This window comes from Delphinus delphis, chromosome 4 (assembly GCF_949987515.2).
Source record: "Delphinus delphis chromosome 4, mDelDel1.2, whole genome shotgun sequence".
Classification (NCBI taxonomy): Eukaryota; Metazoa; Chordata; class Mammalia; order Artiodactyla; family Delphinidae; genus Delphinus; species Delphinus delphis.
The window spans coordinates 27,557,379-27,578,546 of record NC_082686.1 but is presented as its reverse complement, the minus strand read 5'-3'; the positions used below and the strand labels follow the sequence as shown (position 1 = coordinate 27,578,546).

General features: G+C 36.6%; 1 pseudogene; it reads left to right on the top strand.

The window, feature by feature from the left end:
- The first annotated feature begins 332 nt into the window (after window positions 1-332).
- LOC132424359 (protein SET-like) lies at window positions 333-1,773 on the top strand (annotated as a pseudogene).
- The last annotated feature ends 19,395 nt before the right edge of the window (window positions 1,774-21,168 follow it).

The window sequence follows — 21,168 nt, the reverse complement described above, 5'->3', positions numbered from 1 at the left end:
TCAGCATTCCCCTTCCCCTCTGGAACCTCCTATTGGCAGAGTCTGTACAGGCGCCAGGTGGCAAAGCAGAGATGCGGTGAGAGTCTCCGCTCCAGCATCACAGAGTTTAGAAGGGTGGGAAAGGAGTCGGAGACAGCTCAAAACCTGGCAGATGACCTCAATTTTTAAAAGCATTGGTTCTGATGGAACCGTGCAAGGGCAAGGAAGTCAGAGGTGGATCAGCTTTTCTCTATCAGGATTTAAAATGAGAAATAACCAGAAAGATCGATCATAGAATTGCCTTCTCAGGAAAATTTCAAGACTATAGTAGACATATTAAAGCAAGGCTGGTGATGCAAATGCTTTACTTCTCAAATCTGTTTGTGATAATTAAACCTCAGTCACCTGGGGCAGCCTTAGTTCTCAGAGCTCCTGGTACAAGCCTCTTCCCTTGGGTGGATTCTTGGCTTTTCTCCCAGACTGGTTTTGGCCCCCAAAACCAGTCTTCACTTCCACCCCAAGCAAAGAAACTGAAGAAACCGCGACTGACTCCTGCCTCCAGGCCAGAGGAAATGCCTGCTTCTCTGAAGTTGCCGAAGGAAGAAAAAGAACAGCAAGAAGCAATTGAACATATTGATGAAGTACAAAATGAAACAGACAGACTTAACGAACAAACCAGTGAGGAGATTTTGAAAGTAGAACAGAAATATAACAAACTCCGCCAACCATTTTTTCAGAAGAGGTCAGAATTGATCGCCCAAAGCCCAGATTTTGGGGTAACAACATTTGTTAACCATCCACAAGTGTCTGCACTGCTTGGGGAGGAGAATGAAGAGGCGCTGCATTATTCGACAAGAGTCGAAGTGACAGAGTTTGAAGATATTAAATCAGGTTACAGAATAGATTTTTATTTCGATGAAAACCCTCACTTCGAAGATAAAGTTCTCTCCAAAGAATTTCATCTGAATGAGAGTGGTGATCCATCTTCGAAGTCCACTGAAATCAAATGGAAATCCAGAAAGGATCTGACAAAACGCAGAATAAAGCCAGCAGGAAGAGACAGCATGAGGAACCAGAAAGCTTCTTCACCTGGCTTACTGATCATCCTGATGCAGGTGCAGATGAGTTACGAGAGGTCATCAAAGATGCTATGTGGCCAAATCCATGACAGTACTACTTGGTTCCAGATGTGGATGATGAGGAAGGGAAAGAAGAAGATGACGATGAAGAGGAAGAAGGATTGGAAGATATCGATAAAGAAGGGGATGTGGATGAAGGTGAAGAAGATGAAGATGATGTTGAGGGGGAGGGAGGAGAGGAAGATGAAGGAGAAGATGACTCATGGAACACTGATGGATTCTGACCTTCTTTTTAAAATTTTCTCCAGTCCCCGGGAGCAAGTTACAGTCTTTTTTTTTTTTTTTTCTCCTCCTCTTGTGCTCGGTCACCCTGTTTTTGAGGTCTCTTTTCTCTTTTATACCATGGCTCACAACTTATTTTGGGGGGAAATACCTTGAGCAGAATTCAGTGGGAAAAGAATCTCTATCCTTTTCCGTTCCAAACTCTTTTTTACCCCTTCCTGTCTCAACAAAAACTTTGTGGAATCAACACCACCATGCTCTGTGGGAAAAAAGAAGACCCTTCTGCTCCCTTAGGTCTGCTGGAAGCTGGAGGGTGCTAGGCCCCTGTGTAGTAGTGCATAGAATTCTAGCTTTTTCCTCCTTTCTCTGTATTTTGGGCTCAGAGATTACACTGTGTCTCTATGTGAATATGGACAGTTAGCATTTACCAGCATGTATCTGTCTACTTTCTCTTGTTTAGAAAAAGAAAGAAAAAACTTTAAAAAATGGGGTTATAGAAGGTCATTAAAGTTGGGTCTGAGATGTTTGGGTGGGTTAAGTGGGCATTTTGACAACATGGCTTCTCCTTTGGCATATTTAATTGTGATGTTTAATGGACATCCTTGCAGTTTCAGATGACAATTTTAAAATAAAATTCTCTCCTAATGATGACTTGAGCCCTGCCATTCGATGGGAGAAGCAGCAGAACCTGTAGGATCTTATTTGCAATTGACATTCTCTGTTGTAATTTTATTCCTGTTTATTTAAAATTTTTTCTTTTTGTTTTGCTGGAAAGGAAACATGATGCTCACTTTAAGCGTTAGAAGTGTACAGGTTGCTTTGTTACGATAAAACTAAATGCGTACACAAAGGAAAAAAAATCTGTTTGTATGTTCAGTTTTTACCACTTCTTGGGGATAATAAATTTCCTATGTAACTACTGGGAAAAAAAAAGAAAAGATTCATTCAATGATCTATCACTATTTATAATGGGTCTGTTTATTGTGAGTGAGGCAGTGTTCTGGGTGCTAGGGATAACTCAGTGAACATGACAGCTAAAAAGTCACTTTCTTGTGGACATTATATTTTATTAGGGAAAGAGAGAGATAACACCCAATGAATATAACAAATGAATAATATAGTACGTTGGAGGTTGCTAAGTGTTATGGAATAGAAATTGTGCAGGGATAAGGCCAATTCAGATTGTGGAGGTGATGGTAGTTTGCAATGTTCAATAGAGTGGTCAGGATAGGGGTATTTTAAATAATAAGATGCGGCAAAGACTTGAAGAAGGTGAGTGAGAGAGACATCTGGCTATCTGGGGGAGGAGTCTTCCAGACAGAGGGAAAAGCCACCCTGAGGTAATGGAACTGTAAATTCCAAGTTTCAAAGGAATGAAAAGAAATCAGAGGTTTAGAAAAAGGCTGGTGTCATGTCTGGCTGGATCATAAGGGGAAGGAGAGAACTATAGGTAGAAGGTAGACGATTGAACACTGTATGCTGTGTTGAGCTGGTTAGGCTTTGTCCTGTAGGGGTCAGCCCATCTTCCATACAAGGATGAGACCGTAGGCAGGGATTCTTTATATCTGCCAAAGACCTTTGGACAGAGGAGACACTCAATAAATGTCTAATGAATGAAGACGTGTTTGGTGACAAAACGCTTCTACAAGTAAAGTCGTGGGAGAACTATAAGAAATATAAGCTCACAACTGTGTGTATAAAAAAGAATATTGATGTTAACCTTAACCAGAGGTGTCTTTTTCCTAAGAATTGTTTTTCTTTTTCACAAAATAAATTATATGAGTGAATTGAACATCTGTAAGTAGTTTCCTATTGCTGTCAAAACAAATTACCATAAAGCCAATGGATTAAAACAATACAAATTTATGGTCTCACAGTTCTACAGATGGCTTAATTGGTTTCTTTGCTCTGTGTCTTGTCTCACAAAACTGAAATCAAGATGTCAGTGATCTGGGATCTTATCTGGAACTTCTGGGAAAGAATCCACTTCTAAGATCTTTTAGGTTGTTGGCAGACTCCAGTTCCTGTGGTTATAGATCCAAGGTCTCCGCTATCTTGCCAGCTGTCAGCTGGGGTTTGCCTATAGCTCCTAGAGACCCTTCTCAGTCCTTGCACATGGGCCCTACATCTGGGCCAGGAACAATGTGCAGTTGAACCCTTCTCCTGCTTAGAATTTCTCTGACTTCCTCTTTCTGCTGTATCTTTCTTCTTCCTCTTCTTATGTATTTTTCAAACTTACCCTTTAACCTTTTCCTTCATAGGGTTATATGGAGTCCACCCTGATAAACCAGGATAATCTTCTTGCTTGAAGGTCAACTGAGTAATAAGCTTTTTTACATCTGCTGACAGTGCCTAGATAAATGATTGAATATTCAGGAAATGAGAATCTTGTTGGGGGGTTGGTGCATCTTTAGAATCCTGCCTACCACAATATCACATTCTGGGTTGATTCATGCCAAGTACTGACTGTCTTTCTAGAGCAGGACACAGCCAAAAACCTGCCCGCACAGGTTTAGGTGGTACCACAAAACCTGTTCTGTGGTGAAGAACTGACACAGAGGAAGTAACTCAATATAAATGCTGATGGGAAATGGGTGATAAATTGGGGGGCTCCATTTTTGAGGAATGTTGCAGTCTAATTTGCAATGCAGAAAAAGATCATTTTCTAGTTACATCAGTAGTGAGTAAATCAGAAAACAGGGAATATTGTGAGCCAAGGAGACAGTGGTCATCATTGCACAACTGACCTGTCTGTAGGCAGAGGTCCCCCTGGGTAGGGTTCAGGACAGGGCTTTGTTCCTTAGATGGTGGAAGACTACTAGAGTAGGCATGGAGTACTAGGCAGGGAACAGGTCAAAACTAAATTATAGGGCCAATTACAGAATGAGAAGACAGAGGAAGCAGAGATGTAATTCCAGCAATTTAGGGACAGAGAGCTGGCTGTGTGCAACCTTAGACAGCACCAATTTCTGACTCTTACTTTAAGTAAGTCATTTTCCCAAAAAAGCCCAACGCTTCTTCAATGGTGCCCTATGAATACAAATGTCCAGTCTAAATCCTTCTGTCTCTAGGAAATATACATTTTCTCCTCTTGTAAATGCAGTGACATATTTGATTGAATATATAACAAGGTAGATATCCTACTGTGTTTTAGAGGTATAGGAGGGCAGCATCTCTCAACCAGCTTTTATTGTATTGACTTTAAAATGTTTTATGCCTGGTTGTTTATTTTACCATGCATTTTCAAGAGTTTTAGAAGACAAAATATAAATGCAAACAGACATTTGCAGAGACAGAATAGAAGAACTTGGAACTTTTTCCCCCTCTTAGCTGTAATTACTTTAAAACATTTCTTTTTGTCTGAAAAAAGAGAATATCTCTGGTAAACTAGTAGGATTCTTGGATTTGGGAGGAGAATCTTAATTTGTCCTTTGGGGAAGACATCATCGATACACCTTAGAAGCAAAGTGAAGATTTTCAAAGCATCTGCTTTTAGAACTCTTTCCTGGGCCACATTTCCTGGACTCTGTCTTGTGACCAAAGACTTTCATACCACATATCCATTCATTATTAGATGTGTGTGCTGGGGGCGTGGAACAGCTGGGGGAAAAGGTGATAATTACAAAATAGTATTACTCTGTTTTTAGTCAACTTGCTCCTCTATAATGAGCAAGTTTCTGCTTCACATTTTTTCTGCAGCTAGCTAACCTGGCCAAAACTTAATCTAGCAGATGATTGAGTGTGGCATTAGCCAACACCATACTGCTTCCAGCTTCCTGTCCTGGGCCTCCCCTCCTGGGTTTATTATATTTCAAGTCTGGTTCTCCTCCAGCTGGCTCACTATCCCAAATATTGCTTTGATTGTGATATGGACAGGCCATAATGCGAGTTAAGTTTCAGGAACATCAGAAACCCTTCCCTTTATCCATTCACTAAACGGTCTCTGTAAGTTACTTAATGACCTGTATTCGAATCTGTATATCTGTACCAGGTACAGGGAAAACAAATGCCTTAATTAGTGTTAACTAAACTTTTAGGTAATCGTACAGACATAAAATGCTGTGTGTTTTGCTATAGATTATTGGAATTTCTGCTAAGACATATACGAATCGATGTAACAATGATTATGATTAGTGTAGCTGATAGTCAAAGTAGAAGAAAAACAACAGGAAGAAGCCAATAATTAAATTTTAAGAATACATGGGGGAATAAGAAGGGGTATTGTCTCATTGATATGTTGCTAGCATTTCGCAGAAATCTAGGTCTTCCCTGGCAGCCAAGTGAGGCTTCCTTACTGAATAATGTCTGGGACGGTAACCCAATGAGTTGGCAGTAGGTACTAAGAAAGCTAGAGATTCGTTCTCCTGTAGAAGAACCATAGATTTGGTTCTCCTGTAGAAGAATCATAATTTTACCTTTACTCCCAAAATTGAGTTTCACTTATATTCTATTGGTAAAAGCTATGTATCAGTGATTCAGCAGAATCTACCTCAAATTCTGGAGCTATTACTAGATACCTTTCATTAAGAGTAGATTAGTGACACAATTTTCCTATTCAGAGGACAGTGTAGGATAATGGGCTTGAAAGAGCAGGGAAGAGGTGTACAGCCAGCACAGGGTAGCTAGCCCTCTGGAAGTTTTCTGATAGTGTCACCATGTTCTGGTTTGTAGGACCAGAATACATATATATTGTCAGTTATCTAAACTACACCAAATTCACAGGAGTCTAAGGCATAGACAGGAATGCCATTTTTTGTTTGTTTTTAAAAGATAAATGTTATTTCCATATAGACTAGCTATGATGTTTGTAGGCTATAATGTTCTCTACCGATTGGCACCTCAAGGCAAATAATAAAATTGGAATTTTTCTGAGTGAGTATATAGTCAGAATAAGTGATTTATCCTGGACAAGAGAACTTTGAGTACTCCTCTCCCCTGTAGACAAGGCCTTGCTGATATATGCCCCTAATGTTGTGTCTGAAGGACAGATTCTACTAAGGAGTGTGGGGTAACTCTGGGTCAGGCCCAATGTCTCTTACCCAAGTCTTCAAAAATTTTCTTTTCTATTTTGAGAAATTCCTTTATTCATAACTTTAAAATTATGTTAATAATATTGTCTATTTTCAACTCAAATTTGGTAGTAGGACTCATCTCTTGATTAGAACATTGTTGTTCGGTGAATTCCTCAGTCATCCATTTGTAAATTGTTGCTTAGTTTAATTAATTAACATATGGCCAACTTTAGTCATTATATGTTGATTAGATTAGATTAATTCAGAGTGGTGAGATACATTACTATCACCCATATACTTAAGGCTATAAGTGAATGAAAGATCTTACCTTAAAAAACTTTATGTAGTTTCTCTGTAAACATGCTTTTCACCTTTAGAGCTGTGTAGAGACTTTAAAAAGAGAATATGGCCTCCCATGCTTTACCTAATTGCTCCCAGCAATAATAATACTAGGCAGAGAAGCCTTTATTGTTTTCAAAGATTTTTAGCATATTAAAAAACTCTATAAATAGTGATAATAACTTATTCATTTGCTGTTTTCTAGTACACTTGTTTAGTACTAGAAAATTATCTTTCCATTAGCTGTAATAGCTCCCAAAGAAATGGAATATATCAAATCATGGAGTTAACTGAGAGTTAAAGGGATTTAAATGAATAAACATAATGATGATATTGTAAAATATGAGGTTTCTCATTTAATTTGTTTTTCCATGTGATTCCTGTAACTTTATATAATGATTTTTTTTTCCTATGGAATGACTTTTTGAAGATGTGGTGAAGAGAGCATAACATCCTATTTCCTATTTCTTAGTATACTTGCTTCATCTGGTGGCTGTCATACTGAGATTTCCTGGTGAATGTGGGAGAGGTGGTATTTCTGTGGTCTCTCGATTCCTTATCAAAAATCAATGTCAGTGCCTTTCTGCCATTTGTGAGACTCACCTTAATCTTACAATAGCACATTTTTTTCCCCCTTCTTATTCTTTTTTTTTTTTTTTTTTTTTTTGCGGTACGCGGGCCTCTCACTGTTGTGGCCTCTCCCGTTGCGGAGCACAGGCTCCGGACGCGCAGGCTCAGCAGCTATGGCTCACGGGCCCAGCTGCTCCGCGGCATGTGGGATCTTCCCGGACCAGAGCACGAACCCGTGTCCCCTGCATTGGCAGGCGGACTCTCAACCACTGCGCCACCAGGGAAGCCCTCCCCTTCTTATTCTTTCAGAGTAAAAAAATGAGAGTTATTTTTTACAGTGCTTATAATTCAATCTCATCACTGTTTCTAAGAGGTCCTCCTACCTTCCAACAGAATATATATACATTGTATTTTATGCATAGCTATATATCCATTACCATGTTTTCACTTGGTTAAGTATAAGAAATAACTGCTGTTCATATTCCAAATATGGAATAGATGGCCTTGGTAGATAGTCACCAAAGGCTTGGCAATTTCTTTGATGAAATTGATGAACATTTGTTTAATAAGAACTTTCTACTCTATCACTGTTCCTTAGGGTTTCATCTTGTTAGAAAAATTTTACCACGTTTCATAAATTTCATGAAAGTATTACATAATACACTGAAGAAATAAAACGTGAGAACACTGGTATTCATCCATAAAGAACAATATATAACTTTCCATTTTTTCTTCTTTTCTATGAGTTTTAACGTTAAGTTTTTTCACAATGAGTAATTTGTAGTCACTGACTAGGAAACATAGTGGTTTATGGAGTATCTATTTCTACCTTCTTCCTTGCTACTAGAACCCCCCCACTTGTGGAGGATGGCAATGTTTTCATGTGATAAAATGTTCTCATGTGGTAAAATATCATTGCTCTAAACCACACGTGGAGTCCTGATCCTCTTTGCAGTATACTGGGTTTTTAGGCTGTATTGTACCTAAAAGAGACCCTGTGACCAAATTTCAGCAAATGAGATAAAAGGAAAACCCACTGGTGGATTTGCAAAGATTTTGTTGAAAGCGGCACCCTGAAGTGGAAGGCCTCATATCCCCAACCAACAGTGAGACCAAGACTCCTCCATCTCCACTGCATATTGGCAGACACCTAATGGAGAAGAAAAACCTTTGAAAATGAATGACAGGGGGCTGTGAAATTTACAAGATACACAAAGGGAATAGGAATTTAGTCACTGTTTTAGGATGCAATTGGGCATTCCAGGAGAATGTGTGGTACGCGATACCCAGGTATCTGCATCAAATTGTTTTTGCTAATAAAATTCCCATTCTTGGACTCTGTATAGCTTTGCATAAAGAATAGCTTAATCTGTCCTTGGGATATAATGTGAATTCTCTTTAGGAAAGATGGATGAGGAGGTATTAAGAACATGCAGAGGAGAAGTATCTCCTTTCCTTCCTGGTCAGCTAACATCATCATCATCATCATCATCATCAAACACCCACATTGTGAGTGTGGTAATGAGTATATGCCTATAGTTTGAGAAATCACAAGATCAATCCCTTTTACTGTTTCCTGTCCAAGTGTGTATAGACTCCTTATGTAGGGATAGGATACAGCCCTAGGTAACCTGGATTACAGTAGCTTTTATAATTATAGAAATTCTATAGAGAAAATCGTATACTCGGGGGAGATCCAGGTTTTAATTAGGGTAAGAAGAGAGAGTTTATGTAAACTGCTTAAACATGTAGGAGCACTTGATTTCAGAAGTGAAGGGTAAGGAAGTGCAGTTGTAAGTGAGGGCACCTCTGATGATGGGTGAGACAGAAATAGGACATGATGGATGTGGGACAGCAGGATACAATAAAATGGAGTAGGCGTAGCTGAAGAAGGTTGTATTCCATTGAATGATGCAGGACTCAGGGATAAACAGTATATTTGGGTGACCCTGGCATGCTACAATATAATTTGAGTGTTAAGTGTTTTGCTTGATATCTCTCACATTGTTAAGTAAATGGTGACATGTACAATAATTTGACAAGCAACAGCAGAAAAGGGGTGTTTTTAGCACAGATCTTCCTCTACTGATGATGGGGTTATGTCCCAATAAACCTATCATAAGATGAAAATATCATTAAGTCGAAAAGGCACTTAATACACCTAATCTACTGAACAGCATAGCGTAGCCTAGCCTACCTTAAACATGCTCAGAACAATTACATTAGCCTACGCTTGGGCAAAATCATCTAACACAAAGCCTATTTTATAACAAAGTGTTGAATATCTCATGTACTTTATTGACTACTGTACTGAAAGTGAAAAAAAAGGAGGTTGTCTGGATACAGAATGGTTTTAAGTACATTAAATGGTTTTAAGTACATTAAGTACATTACCCTTGTGATTGCGTGACTGACTGGGAGTTGCAGCTATGGATATGAGAGTATTGTACCTTTTACCACTAGCCCAGGGAAAAGACCAAAATTCAACATTTGAAGTACAGTTTCTACTGAATGTGTTATCTCTTTTGAACCGCTGTAAAGTCGTAAAATCACAGGCCAATCCATCAGAATTTGGGGATGGTCTGTATAGTGTCTGTATTTCAACAAGTTCAAAGTTGGGGCAAGTGATTTAAAATTCTGCTTTCGCGAGTTCTTAATTTTTTAAAAAATTTAGGTCACTGTGCTAAAGCAGTTTATTTCTATTCAATTTCAAATTTGTATTTTTATTCACATTAGAATTTGTGTTTTACTCGAAATAACTTCATTCAGTGGAGAAATGAGATATAATGAATAATTAAAATTTCAAGAGAAGATTTGATTAGTAAGGGCACATACCAGCTCTAAAAATTCTATTATTTCCTAGCTGACCCTGTTAATATTAGCATCATTTAGATTTCTTTGGTGGATAAACTTTTCCCCCTAAATGTTTAAAAATCTCTCTATATACATGTTCACAAAACAATGTAACTTTTAATTACTAGTTTTATGCAATCTTTATAATGTTATTGTCCTTTTTTAGATATAGAAAATATAAGTCATTTAGCTGAATCTACTCTGTCATACGTGCATACCCTGAACTTCCTTTCTGTTTACATTCCTCATTTGAACTTAGTTGAACTTCCTCTTTTTCATCATTAATGGACAGAACGTCTGACTGTGATGTGTGAGCAGTGTAGATAGTTAACTGAAGCAAAGGCTGAAGCAACCTTTACTTAGGTTGCATATTTATTTATTTATTAGTTTATTTTAAAGTTCTGTCTTTTTAAAAAATAATTTATATTAACCTTATTTATTTATTTATTTATTTTTGGCTGCATTTTGTCTTCGTTGCTGCATGCGGGCTTTCTCTACTTGCGGTGAGTGGGGGCTACTCTTCGTTGTGATGCATGGGCTTTTCATTGCAGTGGCTTCCCTTGTTGCGGAGCACAGGCTCTAGGTGCGTGGGCTTCAGTAGTTGTGGCACACAGGCTCAGTATTAGTGGTGCACGGGCTTAGTTACTCCTCGGCATGTGGGATCTCCTTGGACCAGGGCTAGAACCCATGTCCCCTGCATTGGCAGGCGGATTCTTAACCACTGTACCACAAGGGAAGCCCAGGTTGCATTTTTAGAATCAGAAAATTATGATCGTCACTCAGTGTCCTTTGACATTTACCAGCATTCAAGCATAGTACTTTTTTTAGCAAAAGTAATTGCTTCAATCACTTAATCAACCTCACTAGCTTCAAATTAAAGGAGGTATAAATCATCATACTGTAATCTTTCAGGAGTTGTTCTGTAAAGAAAATGAGAAGTCAGGTTTCCCTCTGAAAGTACAGGCAGTGGCTGCCCTTGTCTCTTCCTTGTCTCCTGGGATCACTGTGATTCTGGTATTTCAGAGGGCCTGATTTCTAAATCTTACTCTCCAGGGATAAAACTGTGAACTACTGGATCATCTTACTCATAAGTCAAAAGTTAGTTTCTATGAAACTAATCTCTTCACTTGATAGTTTGAATAAAAATTGGAAAAGTCATATAAATAATAGATAATATTTATCTACATTTTAAGAGGGTTCCATCTTCATTTTCACATTTGCAGTGGTAACTTGAATGTGATCTTTCATTGCATAATTTAACCTGTAAAGTCCTTTATCATTGTTAGCTTTTTTTCAGATGGAAACAGAGCAAAACTACAGATAGAATCCAATTTTACCAAATATAAGCATCTTGAAAAAAATCAGCATCATTAATGATATATGAAGGAGTATGTCTAATTAAAGATGAAAACCTACATTATTATTTTCTTTTTCACAGTGTGTAATCTCAGAGGACAAAGTTTAAGAAAGGCACCTCTGGACACAAAATTACAATTTAAAGAGGTTTATTCATCCCCAATTCCAGATATCTTCCCTTGCCACTCCTGGTTTCTCATTTAGTTTGGGGTTAGTTCAACAAAGTGGACTCTACAATCCACATGAAAAGGAGTGTCAGCCTTGGGTATGGTGCCAACAGAATGCTGCTGAGAGGTTCTGGCCTTTAAGCACCTTCTCTTCATAATACAGAGGGAGTTTACAAGTCTCTCTTGTAGGTGATGATGTGCCTCAGTCACATGTACTGTTTTGGAAGGTGTGATGCCTAGTAAGGTGTCTTATCTACAGCTTACAGGGAAAATTACTCTCAAAGATGTTCAAAGTTCCTCCCCAGATTTATAATTCTCTAGAGGCTGAGATCTGAGCAAGCCACTGTATTCCTGGAAGACTGTTATTTGATGAGAAGTACTGATAAACATTTCCTTCAGACATCTTATCCCTTAGCAGATTCCAATCACACCTTTACATTCTCTATAAATATATAAATGCCGTTCATTGATATATTTTTATTTATTCTCTGAATTGGCATCAATTCATTTTAATAACAATATTAATAATTATTATTAATAATCAGCTTTATAAAAATGATTATAATTACCTATATAACTATAGTTCTCTAAATACTAACTTTGATTATTAATAATTTAATGTTATCCAACACATGGCTAAATTGTTTCAATATAATTTTATTCCATATGTTAAATCTTATAAGAAAATGTCACTTCGGGAATAGAAAAACATTTTATTAATATAGTCACATTTTTTAAATTAATAAACATTTTCTGAGAGATTCTAATTTTATGAGGGAAGAGAATGATCGTGTCATCACTAAATTCTATTGCTGGAAACAAACTAAGTCCATTTAGTCCCAAAAGCCCTTTATTACATATGGAGGGACTTAGGTGACTGACTCCTTATTTATTAATGAAACTATTAACAGGAAATGCAATTTTGAAGGAAAGCACAGACGGAAGACACAAAACTCTTTCCGAGAGGTCAGACTTCACAAATAATCAAATGCTAATTATTTGTAGTCACTAAAATTTGGTTAATATTTAAAGGGTAAATTTTATCCTCTTAGGAGGAATTTTAATAAAGGAATTAGGGCCATAATCGCCCCTGAATGAACTTTGTATAGAGTGGGCCTGTAGGCCCAGTCTGTTACAGCAGGGACTGTGTTTAGAGAAATGTATTTGCTGTGAAGTGGAAAGAACACAGGATTTAGAAATAGGATATCTGGCTTCTGGTTCTGCATTCACCTCTCTGTGTGCAGTGGAAATGATTAAAACATGCATGTGTGGGACCAGGGGTTATAGATAGGGAATATCTTTGTACCTTCACTCAATTTTGCTGTGAAACAAACTGATCTAAAAAATAAAGTCTATTAAAGAGAAAAAAATCAGTCATTGCCAAAGGTTAGGGAAGAGGGAGAATGAATAGGCAGAACACAAAGGATTATTTGAGCAGTGAAACTATTCTATACGATCCTATAATTGTGGATATGAGTCATCACCTTTTTGTTAAAACCTATAGAAAGTACCACACCAAGGGTAAGCCCTAAGGTAAACTATGGACTTTGTGTGGTAATGATGTGTCAATGTAGGTCCATCAACTGCAATAGACGTATCATCTGGTGCAGGATTCTGATAGTGGGGAGGCTTGCGTGTATGTGGGGCAGGAGGTATATAGGAAATCTCTGTACCTTCTGCTCAATGTTACTGTAAATTGCTCTAAATATGTCTATTTTTTTTTCAAAAGCAGAGAAAAGTAGGAAAAAACTCATAAGCTTTGTTATTATTTTAAATTCTAAGGAGGACATGAAATCTTTATTAAATAGTTTCCATCACATGATAGGTTTCTATTTCTATTGTGGAGAAAAGATGAGAACTTTTCTATGAGTAGAATTTAGATTAAATATGAATCCAAATGTTTAATTGAACTTTGGCATAATAACAAAATATGTTATAGGTTACCCTTTGCAGCGTATATATTTAAAATAATTTAGATGCTTAAAGTGCTTTGGGAGAAGACTGTAGAAGTCAGGCTGAGAAAATAAAAGAATTGATAGATCATTTTATGTCACATCCTACTCTATCACTCCTTACTTTCTATGGTTATGAGGGTAGTCTTTGGTTAAATAAGGTTTTGTAATAAAAAAATGACTTATTTTAAAGTCATTTTTAAAATATGAAGTGTTTTATTGAATAATGGAATATTCCAGGACTTTAATCCCTTTAATGAAGTGTTTAATTGAATAATGGAATATTCCAGGACTTTAATCCCTTTAATGAAGTGTTTACTGAATAATGGAATATTCCAGGACTTCCCAGATTCTGAGGCAAAAAGAGGTGATGACTCAGTCTTTGCCCTTAATATCTTATTGTGTCAAAAAAGCAAGTCAGTGATTCAAAAATATGAAGAAAGGACCAATATGATCCAAGGTCTGATCAGGGCTGAAAGTAAGGACTTGAATTAAAGGGACTTGCTGTATATTAAGGCTCTGCCATTACAAAGAATGTTACTACCAGGAACAGAAACAAAATCATGAGAGGCAGTCACTTTGGGGGAAAAATGAAGTCTATTTTAGACACACTGAATGTGAGGTGATGACAGGAAAAAAAAAAAAAAGAGCAAGTCAAGTACACAGTTAAAATACAGTCTAAGTGCTGTAATACAGAGCAGTACTATAATGAAGATTCTGAAGAAACAGTTGTATGCCAGACAGAGGTACGATAAAAATGTTTCCTCTTTCTGAATAGCCAGGGATATTTATGACTTAGGACAGATAAATGCATAGATCTCACTCATGGTACCTGAGCCCATGTGTGTTTCCCTTATTAATGTGCAAACTCCTTAGAATGAAGACCTGTTTTCTTCTATAGAATCTAGCACAGTGCTTTGCACAGAGTAAACATATACACAAAATAATGATACACATATATTGCTTTCCCATTACGCCTGATATATGGAAGATGGTCAATAACAGTTCAGTTTCTTTTCACTTGAGAAGTGGTGTATAAATTTTAGCATGCATAATTTCATGTCTTTGTATGATTTTATTTCTTTGTTTTGTTTATTTCTAAAAAGAGTAAATCATGAGGAATTTCTTGTACTTGCTGGGATTAAAACCTGATTCTTTGGTTTTAATAATACAGTGAGCCCTTTGTATTTGTGGATTCTGCATCCTTGGATTCAACCAACCAACAGCAGATCAAAAACATTTGGGGGGAAAAAAACTCCAGAAAGTTCCAAAAAGCAAAACTTGAATTTGCTGAGTGATGGTAACTATTTACATAGCATTTACATTATGCTAGGTATTATAAGTAATCTATAGATGATTTAACATATACAGGAGGATGTGCATTGGTTAGATGTTGGTATCCATAGGGTTCTGGAACCAATCCCCCATGAATACTGAGGGACGACACTATTAATAATGTAGTGAGGTTTGTTTGGTATTGAATCTAAAAGTAGATTGTTTTTAACTTACATAAAATTCAAATTGCATAAGCCTTGGCACAATAATGATAGTATAAAATAGTGTCTGAAATTGCAACCTGTTCTTTTATCAGATTCGTGAACATTAATTAATATGGCCTTATCCACTAGAATGCCGTATAGAAACACATTCACCTGTCAAAACTCTGACTATGCTTTTCATTTTCAAAAGCTGCCTACAATACTATTTTCTCTAGACAATCACCCTAGAAGTAAATGTTTCTTTATGTGAACCACCACAATTCCCTGATTATTCTGTGCTTGAATTACTTATATTTATTTTGCTTATTTGTATATTTATATGTACCACTAGTGTCTAGCCTAGATTGTAAATTCTTTGTAAAGCTAAAATGTGTCTCATTCACTTTGTATCTCCTGTGGTGCCCACCTCAGGGCATGTTATAGGTCTTCACCAAAGGTACTGAGTAAATAAAGGATGAGATATTGGGGGATTTCCTTAGGTAAAATTCCATATATGAAGCTCCAATGAGCCTTTTTCTTGGGTCTCTCCTTCCTTTCCGTGTCCAGGGGCTGGTTTCAGATTTCACCAGATCATCTCCCAAGCTTGCAAACCAGGAGTTCTCCATATCCCACCCTGGGCACATCCAGGAATCAGCTGAGATTTTTGGTGGGGGTTATACACAGTTTTGTGGTTTTTTTTAATTGTAAAGCAACAACAAAACTAAGCACATTTATTATCACACAATGTTATGTGTATACCTACCAGATATGCACAATCTCTATGTCAAAGCACTATTTTCAAAAAGTTAAAAACACAATAATACAAATATAGAACAAATGCATGCCAAAGATTTATAAACCCATTAATGACTGATCCAGTAAAAGAGCATTTGGAGAAACTAGGAATTTACAGGCATTTATAGAAGAACATTAGAATGAGATTGCTAGGTTATGTAAAAACTGATCAATTTCCTACAGGGCAATAAAACCTTCGTAGTTACCATATGTACCTGAAATAAAAAGAAATCATCAATTTCAGGGTCTAAACTCTAATCAAATAGTAAATGGGTTCATACGTCTAGATAATTAAACAATCATGTGGGCCTATTAAACAATGTTCCTGAATAATGTCAAAAGGTCAAACTATAAAAACCTCTTTAAAAAAATTTTTTTTATATTGGAGTATAATTGATTTACAATGTTGTGTTCATTTTTACAGTATTTACAAGTTGTGTATAATTTTTCTTAGCACATAGATTTTAATCTTATGCCATAGACCTCGAACTGGGAAAAACAAGTATGATATTTTGAAGGAACATACTACATAGGTCTAATGCCTTTCAAAATAGGCAGATGTAAATAATTCATGTTTTTTTTTTAACATCTTTATCAGAGTATAATTGCTTTACAATGTTGTGTTAGTTTCTGCTGTATAACAGAGTGAATCAGATATATGTATACATATATCCCCATATCCCCTCCCTCTTTCGTCTCCCTCCCATGCTCCCTATCCCACCTCTCTAGGTGGTCACAAAGCGCTGAGTTGATTTCCCTGTGCAATGCAGCTGCTTCCCCACTAGCTATTTTACATTTGGTAGTGTATACATGTCAATGTTACTCTTTCACTTTGTCCCAGCTTACCATTCCCTCTCCCCGTGTCCTCAAGTCCATTCTCTACATCTACGTCTTTATTCCTCTCCTGCCCCTAGGTTTGTCAGAATCTTTTTTTTTTTTTTTAGATTCCATATATATGTGTTAGCATACAGTATTGGTTTTCTCTTTCTTACTTCACTCTGTATGACAGACTCTAGGTCCATCCACCTCACTACAAATAACTCAATTTTGTTTCTTTTTATGGCTAATATTCCATTGTATATATGTGCCACATCTTCTTTATCCATTCATGTGTTGATGAACACTTAGGTTGCTTCCATGTCCTGGCTACTGTAAATAGTGCTGCAGTGAACATTGTGGTACTTGACTCTTTTTAATTTAAGGTTTTCTCAGGCTATATGCCCAGTAGTGGGATTGCTGGGTCATATGGTAGTTCTATTTTTAGTTTTTTAAGGAGCTTCCATACTATTCTCCATAGTGGCTGTATCAATTTATATTCCTACCAACAGTGCAGCAGGGTTCCCTTTTCTCCACACCCTCTCCAGCATTTATTGTTTGTAGATTTTTTGATGATGGCCATTCTGACTGGTGTGAGGTGATACCTCATTGTAGTTTTGATTTGCATTTCTCTAATGATTAGTGATGTTGAGCATCCTTTCATGTGTTTGTTGGCAATCTGTATATCTACTTTGGAGAAATGTCTATTTAGGTCTTCTTCCCATTTTTGAATTGAGTTGTTTGTTTTTTTCATATTGAGCTGCGTAAGCTGAGTGTATATTTTGGAGATTAATCCTTTGTCAGTTTCTTCGTTGGCAAATATTTTCTCCCATTCTGAGGGTTGTCTTTTTGTCTTCTTTATGGTTTCCTTTGCTGTGCAAAAGCTTGGAAATTTCATTAAGTCCCATTTGCTTATTTTTGTTTTTATTTCCATTTCTCTAGGAGGTGGGTCAAAAAGGATCTTGCTGTGATTTATGTCATAGAGTGTTCTGTCTACATTTTCCTCTAAGAGTTTGATAGTGTCTGGCCTTACATTTAGGTCTTTAATCCATTTTGAGTTTATTTTTGTATATGGTGTTAGGGAGTGTCCCGATTTCATTCTTTTACATGCAGCTGTCCAGTTTTCCCAGCACCACTTATTGAAGAGCCTATCCTTTCTCCATTGTATATTCTTGCCTCCTTTATCAAAAATAAGGTGACCATAGGTGAGTGAGTTTATCTCTAGGCTTTCTAGCCTGTTCTATTGATCTACATTTCTATTTTTGTGCCAGTACCATACTGTCTTGATTACTGTAGCTTTGTAGTATAGTCTGAAGTCCAGGAGTCTGATTCCTCCAGCTCCACTTTTTTTTTCTCAAGATTGCTTTGGCTATTTGGAGTCGTTTGTGTTTCCATACAAATTGTGAATTTTTTTTGTTCTAGTTCTGTGAAAAATGCCAGTGGTAGATTGATAGGGATTGCATTGAATCTGTAGATTGCTTTGGGTAGTAGAGTCATTTTCACAATGTTAATTCTTCCAATCCAAGAAAATGGTATATCTCTCCATCTGTTTGTGTCATCTTAAATTTCTTTCATCAGTGTCTTATAGTTTTCTGCATACAGGTCTTTTGTCTCCTTAGATAGATTTATTCCCAGGTATTTTATTCTTTTTGTTGCAATGGTAAATGGGAATGTTTCCTTAATTTCTTTTCCAGATTTTTTGTCATTAGTGTATAGTAATGCAAGAGATTTCTGTGCATTAATTTTCTATCCTGCTACTTTACCAAATTCATTGATTAGCTCTAGTAGTTTTCTGGTAGCATCTTTAGGATTCTCTATGTATAGTATCATATCATCTGCAAACAGTGACAGTTTTACCCTTTTTTTCTGATTTGGATTCCTTTTATTTCTTTTTCTTCTCTGATTACTGTGGCTAAAACTTCCAATACTATGTTGAATAATAGCGGTTAGAGTGGGCAACCTTGTCTTCTTCCTGATCTTAGTGGAAATGGTGTCAGTTTTTCACCATTGAGAATGATGTTGGCTGTCGGTTTGTCATATATGGCCCTAATTATGTTGAGGTTGGTTCCCTCTATGCCTACTTACTGGAGAGCTTTTTATCATAAATGGGTGTTGAGTTTTGTCAAAAGCTTTTTCTGCATCTACTGAGATTATCATATGGTTTTTATCCTTCAGTTTGTTAATATGGTGTATCACATTGATTGATCTGCATATTCTGAAGAATCCTTGCATTCCTGGGATAAACCCCACTTGATCCTGGTGTATGATCCTTTTAATGTGCTGTTGGATGCTGTTTGTTACTATTTTGTTGAGGATATTTGCATCTATATTCATCAGTGATATTGGCCTGTAGTTTTCTTTTTTTGTGACATCTTTGTCTGGTTTTGGTGTCAGGGTGATGGTGGCCTTGTAGAATGAGTTTGGGAGTGTTCCTGCGTCTGCTATATTTTGGAAGAGTTTGGGAAGGAGAGGTGTTAGCTCTTCTCTAAATGTTTGATAGAATTCACCTGTGAAGCAATCTGGTCCTGGGCTTTTGTTTGTTGGTACATTTTAATCACAGTTTCAATTTCAGTGCTTGTGATTGGTCTGTTTATATTTTCTATTTCTTCCTGGTTCAGTCTCAGAAGGTTGTGCCTTTTTAAGAATTTGTCCATTTCTTCCAGGTTGTCCATTTTATTGGCATATAGTTGCTTGTAGTAATCTCTCTTGATCCTTTGTATTTCTGCAGTGTCAGTTGTTACTTCTCCTTTTTCATTTCTAATCCTGTTGATTTGAGTCTTCTCCCTTTTTTTCTTGATGAGTCTGGCTAATGGTTTATCAATTTTGTTTATCTTCACAAAGAACCAGCTTAGTTTTATTGATCTTTGCCATTGTTTCCTTCTTTTCTTTTTCATTGATTTCAGATCTGATTTTTTTGATTTCTTTCCTTCTTCTAACTTTCAGTTATTTTTGTTCTTCTTTCTCTAACTGCTTTAGGTGTAAGGTTAGGTTGTTTATTTGAGATTTTTCTTGTTTTGAGGTAGGATTGTATTGCTATAAAATTCCTGCTTAGAACTTCTTTTGCTGCATCCCATAGGTTTTGGGCCATTGTGTTTTCATTGTCATTTCTTTCTAGGTACTTTTTGATTTCCTCTTTGATTTCTTCAGTGATCTCTTGATTATTTAGTAGTGTAATGTTTAGCCTCCATGAGTTTGTATTTTATACCTTTTTTTTTCCCTGTAATTGATATCTAGTCTCATAGCGCTGTGGTTGGAAAAGATACTTGATGTGATTTCAATTTTCTTAAATTTACCAAGGCTTGATTTGTGACCCAAATATTATGTATCCTGGAGAATGTTCCACGAGCACTTGAGAAGAAAGTGTACTCTGTTGTTTCTGTATAGAATGTCCTATAAATATCAATTAAGTTCATCTTGTTTAATGTGTCATTTAAAGCTTGTGTTTCCTTATTTATTGTCATTTTGGATATCTGTCCATTGGTGAAAGTGGCGTGTTAAAGTCCCCTACTATTATTGTGTTAGTGTCGATTTCCCCTTTTACGGCTGTTAGCATTTGTCTTATGTATTGAGGTGCTCCTATGTTGGGTGCATAAAATTTTATAATTGCTATATCTTCTTCTTGGATTGATCCCTTGATCATTATGTAGTGTCCTTCTTGGTCTCTTGTAATAGTCTTTATTTTTAAAGTCTATTTTGTCTGATATGAGAATTGCTACTCCAGCTTTCTTTTGATTTCCATTTGCATGGAATATCTTTTTCCATCCCCTCACTTTCAGTCTGTATGTATCCCTAGGTTTGAAGTGGGTCTCTTGTAGACAGCATATATACAGGTCTTGTTTCTGTATCCATTCAGCCGATCTATGTCTTTTGGTTGAAGCCTTTAATCCATTTACATTTTAATGTAATTATCGATATGTACATTCCTATTATAATTTTTTAAATTGTTTTCTGTTTGCTTTTGAGGGTCTTTTCCTTCTTTTGCGTTTCCTGCCTAGAGAAGTTCCTTTGGCATTTGATGTAAAGCTGGTTTGGTGGTGCTGAATTCTCTTAGCTTTTGCTTGTCTGTAAAGGTTTTAATTTCTCTGTCGAATCTGAATGAGATCCTTGCTCAGTAATCTTGGTTGTAGGTTTTTCCACTTTCATCACTTTAAATATGTCCTGCTACTCCCTTCTGGCTTGCAGAGTTTTTAATGAAAGATCAGCTGTTAACCTTGTGGGGATTCCCTTGTATGTTATTTGTTGCTTTTCCCTTGCTGCTTTTAATATTTTTTCATTTTATTTAATTTTTGATAGTTTGATTAATATGTGTCTTGGTGTGTTTCTCATTCAATTTATCTTGTATGGGATTCTCTGTGCTTCCTGGAGTTGACTATTTCCTTTCCCTTGTTAGGGAAGTTTTCAACTATAATCTCTTCAAATATTTTCTCAGACCCTTTCTTTTTCTCTTCTTCTTCTGGGACTCCTATAATTTCAATGTTGATATGTTTAAT